Source organism: Poecilia latipinna, unplaced genomic scaffold (assembly GCF_001443285.1).
Source record: "Poecilia latipinna isolate Pla-1442-1.1 unplaced genomic scaffold, P_latipinna-1.0 Scaffold1646, whole genome shotgun sequence".
Lineage (NCBI taxonomy): Eukaryota > Metazoa > Chordata > Actinopteri > Cyprinodontiformes > Poeciliidae > Poecilia > Poecilia latipinna.
The window spans coordinates 84,065-94,774 of record NW_015114262.1 but is presented as its reverse complement, the minus strand read 5'-3'; the positions used below and the strand labels follow the sequence as shown (position 1 = coordinate 94,774).

General features: G+C 39.2%; 2 long non-coding RNA genes across 2 annotated transcripts in view; one reads left to right on the top strand and one right to left on the bottom strand.

The window, feature by feature from the left end:
* LOC106964256 (uncharacterized) overlaps nt 1–4,860 on the top strand; it is a 16,985-nt gene extending 12,125 nt beyond the window's left edge. Inside the window, exon 3 of the long non-coding RNA XR_001428357.1 lies at nt 3,972–4,860. This is a non-coding gene — a long non-coding RNA (uncharacterized LOC106964256). The remainder of the gene's footprint in view (nt 1–3,971) is intronic.
* Nucleotides 109–10,710, bottom strand: part of LOC106964255 (uncharacterized) — a 28,858-nt gene continuing 18,256 nt past the window's right edge. The window contains exons 2-3 of the long non-coding RNA XR_001428356.1: nt 6,742–6,848; nt 109–578 (exon numbers count right to left, since the gene is read on the bottom strand). This is a non-coding gene — a long non-coding RNA (uncharacterized LOC106964255). The remainder of the gene's footprint in view (nt 579–6,741; nt 6,849–10,710) is intronic.

The following is a 10,710-nucleotide window of genomic DNA, read 5'->3' as shown; positions in this document are numbered from 1 at the left end:
CGAAAACCCGGACATTTTATTCTTTTTTTGGCCACCTTCCATTTTTTTTTTTTTTTTTTTTTTTTTTTTTTTTTATTGCTTAAAGATTTATTTTGCTTTTTGGAACTGAAACATGTTTAAAAAGCTGTTAATTTCCAGGTTTGAACCTACATTTTAATCCAAACGCTTCAATTAACTCACAGCTTTGACAGGAGAAACATAACAGTATGCTGCAGAGAGACATTCAGCCAAGGTGGACTTCTGAAAACTGCATGCTTGTGTGGAGGAACACGGACAGCTGTCCTTTAAATGGAAACTACAAGTCTTAAAGGAAGAGAGGACAGGGTAATATTATCACATTTAAGGTCCTTTGTTCAGAAATAACCGCGTCTTCGCACTCCGACAAAGCCACAGGATCTGGCGGCTGCCTGCACCAACACAGAGCACGTGACTCACTGACATTCAAACTGCAAGACATTTTAGATGATTTAATGTTGTGTTGTGTAATCTCACTTTTACCCTGCAGGTGCCGATTTGTGTCCTGAGGTTAGTTTTGCTGTTACCATTAGAGGCTGACATTTTTAAATGCATCCAGGTCTCTGTCGGGGACAAAACATGAACACTCAGCCCTCTCTTTAGGTCACACAGGGTTTCAACAAGGCACACCTCAATGTTCAAAAGGTATTATGTGTTTATGGCACTTTTTTCAACAACAGGGCTAAAAAAAAAACAAAAAAAAACAGCTGGATTATGGGGTGGTTGGGAGGGTTAAGTTTTGAAAATTGAGCTGTGCGAAAACTATGACTGCTCCCTTAGATACTAAATTATAACCCTGCAGAATCCACTTCTAATCTTATGAGCGCACCAGAACAACACTCTTCACACTGGCAGTTGTTACTGAAATCAACCAGTTTCACTAACTCTGAGGTGTTTTAAAATGAACATGGAAGAAACTTAAAAAAAACTACATTTTATTTTTAATTTTTTTTGTGTATGTTACATTTCAAATAATAAATGGCTTGTCCTTGTATCGAGTCTAGAGGCCCAAATCACTTCACACTACAGTCAGTCATTCACCCATTCACACACACACTGATGGCGGCAAGCTACTGGAGAGTAGCCACATCTGCCCACAAGCTGAGGGCTGCCGGGGATCGAATGCAGATTGTGGGGCGAACTCCTGCCACCACCATCGTCCACGCCAAGTGGTCACGACAGAACCGGCCCTCTAGAGTTGAGGCTCCCACATACTCGGCCGTACTGTCGGCAAACATCACGTGTAACTCTTTCCTTCATATTCCCTCATTAATGCAGCATACTATATTTGTTATCTCTTATGTCAGACACTCTTCAAATTCTGACTCCATTTTGTCCCCAAGTTGGCATCGGCTTTCAACCTTATCGGCCCACCGTCACATTTAAAATGGTTCGATGTGAACTCTGTGCGGCAGGAAGTGCACCCAAGTATGTGGGAACCTTTATTGTTAATCTACAATCATATTATTTTACATTTGACTTTGTGCATTTATTTTCTAATTTTGTATGATGTAAAAACGATGTCATGACCAAACTCAACCCTGAGTTCACACCACCGCCTTTTGTTTTCACCAAATACATCACAGGCCTGTTATAATTACAGTAATATCCTGGGTAACTTGTATTTTCAAAATGCATAATATAACTATTTTTATTTTTTATTTTTATTTCTTAAGTATAGAAAACATTTCTGTGTGTAGGGCATCAAATTGTGCTCCAACACAGGGGCCAACGTCTTCCATAATCATTTATTGCAGCTATTTAACAGTGGATTTATTTCTTATAAAATAATAGCCACACTGGAGAATTTCCCTGTTTTTTTTGTTTTGTTTTGTTTTTTTAAACACTAGGGATGTTTCTGAGAAATGGTTTAACGTTAAGACGGTTTCATTTCTCTGTCTCAGACAGAAACAAGAATCGACAGGTTTCCAGAAATCAATCGGTGCGCGGTTACTTCTGCTGGATCTCCGACACCGTCTGAGCTCTCCTCTTGCAGAAAGTCTGTGGGTTCACTTCTTTGCAAGGACCCACTTTCACATTTCAATGTAAACTATTTATTCATATATTCACGCTAAGGGCGGCTCTGTCCCCTTACTTCACTAGACTGTAAGCGGATGCTACTAAAAACAACCATTAAATCCACACGGAGACGGGGCATGACCAGAATTACAGACGGAGGGCCACAGCAGGCCGGATGATGCTTGTCTTAGCGAGCGAGTCTCCAAACGCCTTCCGGTTCCTGAGCACTAATGACATAAGTGACCCTTTTACCATGACACAAGTTACTTTAGTATAACTTTGCTTTGGGCTACGTGTGCCTGCGCGCCTCATGCCGCCCCAGTAATCCGAACAGGAGCCCAGGGAAAATGGGATGCAGTGGTCTCGACTTCCTGGGCTGGATAGATGGAGGTTTTTCATTTAAACGATCTGCTGGCGTCTGTTTCACGGAGCCTCCCCTCCCTCTGCCCGCGCGCATCTAAAAAATGCAATTTTACACATCATCTCGGCTCGAGGTACGCCCACAACGCTCCGCGCAGTCTGCATATTTAAGAAGACAATAACTCTGAGCTGAATATCAGGTTGGAGCTGTCGCAGAGCGAAAGCGTTGAGAATGAGTTTTCTGGATAAGGGACTCTGCGGTGGCGGCAGTTTTGAGGACGTGTTGTACACAGCAGTGATAGAGATGCGCTGTCAAAAGAAGTGATTTCCTCTCTGTAATCGCTTCTCACCCTTTGTTCCTCGCAACCCCACACCTGGGCAATTTTAAGCTTCGAATAAGACCTGGTTTTGTTTTTTCTGTTTTTTGTTTTTTTTAGATCAGTCCTCCAACAACACAGATCTGCCATGATATTGGATGTTTATCTGCAAAACCACGCAGGTTTTTTGCATTTTGATTATTCAGTTTGGCTCAAAAAACTTATTTAACCCTGAAAGTTCTTTTCAATTAGCCTTTAAGCTGTACAGACATCATAAAAAGTCTCATTTTGGTCAATATTGATGACCAGTTTTTAAAGTAGATTTGTTGTGATTTTAAGTTATGTATTTATCATCTAAAAAAAAAAAAACATTTTTAAACAAGTAGAGTAAATAATAGTTATTGTAATAGGTTCCTGCAACCAAAAACAGCTTCACAAACCGAAAGCTGAGGAAATTTGACATCATGCAGGACAGAAAAACTTTGCTAAACGTCAAATTAAGAGATTCCTAGAAGAAAACATCCCTCATCGTAGCTGTGATTGTTGTCTCTTCATCCCATCGTGTTTTAATAGAAAGTAAGAGCTGGAGCCTTTCAGGTTGACGAGCCTGAACTGATCCATTATAGTCGTGTGAACAGCAGCCAATCATACCTTCATCTTTGTGCTCGTTACTAACAAACCTCAGCTGATGATAATAACCAGAGATGTTTCACATTTAAAACCACAAACTTCAGAGCATTTCATTAGAATTGTTACTTTAAAAAGAAAACTGATACAGTAAGGACAAAATTTAAAAATAAAATGTTACCAAAAATAATCCGATTCAAAGATTCTAAGAAATATTTACAATTGGCTAAATGAAGATAAAACTGTGCAAATACCAGAAGGGATGTTTCCTCAGGTTATACCATCTCAACTTTAGAACTTTTTAAAGACCATCATGAATTAAATCACAACAGAAATGTTCAAAAAGATGATAAATTCATAAATAACCTTGATAGCCAGTTAGCTAACTAGCAGAGGTAGTTAGCATTAGCTTCAACTACCTCGAGTCACAAAACGCAATGAAGATGTTCATGACTCAAACTTTAGCCTGACAGGAAAAAGTACCACTTGAAAAAATAATATACAATTAAGTAGTCCTGTCATAATGTGGACCTATAATTAACATATTTAATGAAAACTTGCCTTTTTAAAATATTTATTTACATTTTAAGACCTTGAATTTAAGACTTTTTAAGGATGCCGTGTTTTTGGAAGCAGGATTATCTGTGTTGTATTTACAGAAACACTCTTAAATACAATTCATTGCAAAAAAATTGCCTTCAGAAGTCACCCAATTAATATAGAACGCACCAAATAGGTGGCAGCATCATGCTGTGGGGATGCTTTTCTTCTAAGGAAAATACATGAGAAGCTACAAAAGAGCTGAAACTCCAGTTTAAATCCATATATCCACTTTCATAAATATGCATGTCATGTTGGCCTGTCGCATAAAATCCAAATTAAATGCAAGAAAGTTTGTGGTTTTAATGTGATGAATTGTGAATAAATTCAAGGGGAATGAACAGTTTTACACGCTACTGAATGCTGATGGTTCTCATACAAGTGAGGAGGCAGGGGTATGAAGTGCAAAGGTCAACTCCAAGGCTCCTAGTCACTCACTGACCGAGCACTTTACAAGATACTCTGCGCAGACAAAGGAAAGATTTGTTCCAAGATTTGTAAAGGCAACATTGCCGCTAACAGAGTGAACTATTTGCTAAGCATGTCTTCTGGTAAACAGTTACCAGCTGCCACATATCCACTTCTATCCACTTCTCCCCACTTTGATAGACTTCGCTGGTGATTTGATGAAGTTTGTCTGCGGCTGAATCAACAAGCAAAGCTTATTCTTGTTGACTAACCCTGTCTGACCGCGACGCGTAAGCTGCCATATCCCTGCCTACCTTCCTTTTGTTTGTCACCGAGTTTGTTTTATTGTCTTAAGAAACGTTTATATTTTTAACATTTTGAGGTTATTTGTATGCTTAGAACTTGGGGGAAAAACAAAATGGTTATGAAGACTGTCCTTCCATGGAATATGTAATGGAGAATGGTACAAATTAATAACCACTTTGTTATTAAAACTGATTTCTGAAAACTAAAATTGTGTCTCTTTTTTTTAATCCAGATTATAAACAGATTTTTTTTTTTTTTTTTTTGTGGTTGCATAAAAAATATGGAACCACAATTCTTCCCTAATAAAGAAAAATGAAATGTAATAATTAAAAGATCCTGAGAAAAATCTAAGATTAAAGGGAAATTCTGAAGTTTTCTGAGTGGTTCTCCAGAGTTGCTTCTAATAGTCAGTATCTTCTCTGTTTCATCCAAGTGACAGGAAACCGTGTTTATAGAAGCCGTCTGGTCTAGCGGATCCAATTTCAGCTGGTTGAACAATCTCTACACTAAATTAGTAATTAACACCAACTAATGAGCACTAATTCAAATAAAAGATGTGCTGAACCTTTTAAATTATTCTTGTTTTTGTATTTTGCTTCTTGGCAGTGGTAGTTAAATAATGGTAGGTGAATAAATTGACTGAATTTATATTCCTGTTGTGGAAATACAGGGTTTCTGTTCCATGCTACAGGTATGTTGGTTATTTCTACAGCTGAACATTTACTTTTGTGTTTAAACATTATTTGGATGATGTTCATTTTTGTTATATTTTGTGTAAAACACTTGCCATTTAAAACCAACGTGTTTTTACACAATAGCAGCCAAGAGCCCGGTTACAAATGCAAAGAAAAATATAAACAATGAAAACAATCTGCAGTTTTCTCTGGGCTGGAGACAAAAATGATGCTCAAATCTGACATCTGGTTTGATCAATAAAAATCAAGCTGCATCCTCTAATTGTCAAAACTCACACAGGCACAATGTGTTCCTCATTCTTCCACATTTAAAAATCTGCATGGCTACAGCAGCAAACACACCACATCGTTTAGATGTCTTCATCAGAGAATGCCTTGCTTGTTTGTAAGACCATTTAAACCAAAGTGCTCATCTATTACCACAACACGGCTGTGTAGTAAAAAAAAAAGCCCAGGTGTGAAACTGACCAGTTTGACCTCCACAGAGGAACAAAGAAAACCAATCATGAAAACAATTTCAAATACAAAACTACAGCCAGAGTTAACAAATAGTGGGAAAAAACCAACATTTTCCCATTTCGACTGATTATTTTTACCTGTTTTTCAATTTATTTCAGTCAAAGGTTCCATCTTCATTTTATTATCTGGCAGAGCAGACGCTACCTGCTCTGTGCTGACTTATGGACAGGGCTTCCCTAGAGCTCTGGATGTTACAGCACATGATGAATGGGACAGCTCCTCCCTATAAAAGCAACATATTTGGACCTCGGTGTTCCCACTGCTTTATCTTACCCAGTGTCAATGGCAAAGTGAAAACGCTGTCACGGCTCTAGTGGCATCTCAGGAAAATAATCAGGGGCTTAAAGAATAAAATACACCTCCAGAAAAAAAAGTGGGGGGCTTTTTTAAAATCATTCAACATTTATGACTCAAATTTCTCTTCCTTTACTAAAGAGCAGCAAGGAGCAGAGAGGAGAAATCGATATCTTGTTTAATATTTTATACCGGATGAATTAATGAAATGGATCCAAGTTTTGTGTGTCTTTGGTGGGGGGAAAAAAATGACCAATCTGTGCTGGATTTGGAGAAAAATGAAGTAAACACATTGCTCAGAAAAAGAAGCATCATATAACTGCTTTCATGATTCGTCATTTTTAATAAAATGCAGTGCAACCAACTGCCTGCAGAAATGGCTCACTCAATAGACGAAATGCAGCTGTTCTGTGAAACCCGCAGAGGTTTGTTGGAGAATATTAGTGAACAAACGGCATCACGAGCATGAAGGAGCACAGCAGACAGGTAAGAGAGAAAGTTATGGAAATGTTTAAAGAAGAGTTGGGCTTGAAAACAAGTTCCCAACCTTTTTTATTTTATCTTTTGAACTGCAAACTTACCAAGACCTGCAGCGATCCAGAGCTCAAGTCAAAGAATATCTTTACCCACCAACAATGATTAGTCCACAAAGAGGCAAGAAGAAAAACCAGATGGAGGCAGATTGATCCTGGGAAAACAAAGAAAAAAACACTTGAGACTGGGATGGAGCCTCACCTATCAGGACGACAATAGACTAGTTTGGGTCAAGGCATTTTTAAGAATTTAAATGGCTTAGTCAAAGTCTAGGAGGCTAAAGGAGAAGTGTTATGCATTTTCCATGCACATAGTGCCATTTCATAGCACAAGATACTTTCAGTTATAAAAAATACTGAATATCTCAAACATGAATTAGACTTTTTTTTTAAATTACGTTGTAACTTAACTCCTTCAAATTAGGCTTCTGTCTCTTTAAGAAGCTCCCACTCTTTCCAACACGCCACCTTCAGAAAGTCATCACAACATTTCTCTGGAAAGACGTTTATAACAGTTTCGGCAGAGAAGTAGCTCATATGACGAGCTCAGCAGACACACAGTTCCACCAGGTGTTTGCTAATAGCTGCTGTTGCTAGTCTGGAGGAGCGGAGTGGGGAACGTGTGGGGAGGGGTGTTCTGTGAAGTACAAACCCGGCTGGAGACTGCAGCTCCAAGGAGGAGCTTTGTCGAAAAGGCAGCGATCGGAGAGAGCAAATGTTTAGTCACCCCTGAATGGTTGTCATGGGAGATTAAAGGATTTCCCAAATAAGCATGAAATAATCTTCTGAGCTTTCATTTCATAAAGCCAAACTCCCCTGCGACTTCTCCTCTTAGCTCCTTTAGACTAGCCAGCAGCAATTAGCAAACACCTGGTGAAACTACTTCTCAGTGCAACGCGTTTTTAAAGGGTTAATAGAGGAGCCATGTTGTGATGACTTCCTGAAGGAGGGGCAGGAGTTTAACAAGACAGAGGACCAACTTCAAGGCAATAAATTTAAAAAATCAAATGTCTTAAGTTACATGGCCTTTTTAAAACAACTACAGGTAACTTAGTTCTTTGTGTGGTAAAATGGCGCCACGTGCCTGGAAAACCATCATAAACAGATTTGATCTACTATCAACAATCAAGGGTTGGAACATCACATAAAATCCAATCATGCTTGTGTCCGTAACATAGCAAAATATCAATCCCACACTTTTGTGTTCCTCGAGCGTCTGGCAGCCTGAGCTACAGTGGTGAGTGTCGGATAGCAGGGCAGAGCTGCTCCTGTCTGAGCCCCTTAGCGTGACAGGACTCCCCCTCCCCCCAACTTCACCTAACATCCTCAAATCCAGCGGCGTGTTCTCCCTGTATGTGCCATGTCCCACTTCCCCTCTGCAGCGTGACATCATAAAACACGGGCTGACATGGGGGAAGCAACCCCCTGGCCCCTCACACACACACACACACACACACACACACACAGCGTGCTCCACTAGAGGAATCCTGGGACGGATCTTCTCAGACTCTCCTCCTCCCACTGTTCAGCCAGACAGATGGAGATTCATCTCCCAACAAGCTGTGATCTGTGTTTAGAGATGTGTGCAGCCGAACACGACTCTAATTAGGTTTATTGTTGATCTTGGGAGGTTAATTTGTACTTGGCTGCAAGTAAACATGCAGAAATAGGCCAACCTAGTTTCTTACAAGACTTTCCGACTGCACCTTATAGAGAAACCCAGTTTCGGTTTTGTTTTTTTGTTTTTTTATCTACTTGACTTTCCAGGTGATTCAGAAAGATTATTCCCCCTCAGTTTATTTGTCTGCTCTGGTTTAATTGCTCTTCAGTCTTTCCTGAGACGGAGGAGCTCGAAATGAGAAAGTTTGTTCCTCTAATGAGCTTAAGGTTACGGTTGTGTGTACGAGGCAAGCATTAGCTCCTTTCACGAACTCAGAGTAAGTAGCCTTGTCAAACTGTGAGAGATGAGCCGGCGCCGCGTGGTCTTTCTTCACGGCCGTGTTTTTAATGCACCCGGTGACAGAGCAGTTGTCAGCTGGGGTACAACATAATTATGTTTCATTCTGCATCCCCCCCTAATGAAATACGCAAACATTATGGAGATGAGACAAAGAAGATAATAACGATTCCCTCTCCACCTGAGCTAATTCAGTCGGAGGAGAAATCACATTCGGTCGGCCCTTTGCTCTTAAACACAACAGTTTGATGAATGTGGTGAATTTGTATCTTGGCCAGTTCATTTGGGTCTAATGTTTATGTGCAAAAGTTACATGTCAGCACTCAACCGGGTCTAACTGTGCAATCCCTGTTTTATAAGATTACACTTCTCCCCTCGTAATTACCTGTAGGATAAGAGGCTGTTAAGATTACAGTGGTTTTACCACCATAAAAACTCTGTGTAGATAAGAGCAAATTTAATATAGCAATAAACTATAACATGAAGCAAAGCTACTCCAGCAGGCATTCTGGCTCTCTAAACAATGGATGTATCCAAACTGCGAAGTACAGGGGCGGGTTGCAGCATCATGTTATGTTGGTGTTTTGCTGCAGGAGGGACTGGTGCACTTCTCAAAATATTTGGCATCAGGAGGAAATACTGAAGCTTCATTTCAAAACATCACCAAGGAAGTTGAACAATATACTTTGGACCATAAAAATAAAGCTAAAAGTAAAACAAAATCCACCATTGTGAGTAGTCTGAGGAAGAAAAGCCAAGGAAAAAAAAAATCAATTCTTCTGGCTTTTATCAAACCAAAGCCACTGGTAACCCTGACAGAGTTAAAACAGGAAGTTTCCTCTGATTTGATGTCAAACAGTGAGGAAAAAAATATATATTTTTAACGAGATAGAGCTTTTTTTAAAATGACTCTTATAGGAGAGCTTCAATAGGAGATCAGTGCAATGTGAACATTTCAGTCTGCAATAAAAACAAAGAACATCTTTTCTAAATGAAAGAAAACTTTGAGGCCAGCACAGACTCCTGGGATGAGGCAGCAGAAAAAACTTCTTACTGTAGCTAATCTAAAGGCTAAATATACGACCTAAATATAACCTAGATACATGTCGACTCTGTTACTTATTCATTACCCTACTTATCTCTAGTGGTGCTATCATCCAGCACTCATTGAAATTTAATTTTAACCATCAAGACGGCATTTACATCCCATCACCCAACGTCTATGATGCACTCAGACTTTATCTGCATCATTGCATGGAATCAGAAGCACTTTTATGTTTTCTTCCTGCTTGAAACTATATTTCTGGTTCTAAAGATCTGAGGGAGAAATAAAACACAGAGGCGATTTATTTTTTATTATGGTCAAACTTTTGACTGCTTCTGCGTGATGCACACCAAAACAACATTCTTCACAAAAAGATTTCCTGTCACACAACCTCATTAAAACGTGGTAACGGCTACATAAAGATTTGTTTCTTTGATTACGAAGAACACAAAATGAGCATCACAATTGATCCATTTGATCAATAAACATTTTATCTCCAAGAAGACCCACCAACAGGAAGTCATCCATCTCTCACTGCGCTCAGGCTAACATTATTCACAAGTGAGCCAAACATCTGTGAAGTTAAAGTTAAAGGAAGCTTAAAGGAAGCTAATCCCAGATTGTTTCCCTTGGACACGTCCAGACATGCCGCCAAACACCAAACTACATGAATCCAAACACTGTCAGGCAACAAGAGGAAAATCTAAAAGACATTTTAAAACTCGTGTCAATAAAAATTACTTCAACTTAATTAAAAGGTGACACCAAGAGGATCTGAGCCGCCAATACCAATCTTCAATAGATCAGATTTCTTAAATAATTCAAAACAGACACATTTTATCATGTCAACAATAATTAAAAGCAACAGAACAGGACTAGTTTATAGAGCTGCATCTCTCTGCCTTGCTGAAAATACAGTAATCCTGCACAAATAAAACCCAACAAAAACAATTACAATGCATCTCCAGTATTAATTATTGATCACTGATTGAACTTTTCACAAAATGCATTAAAC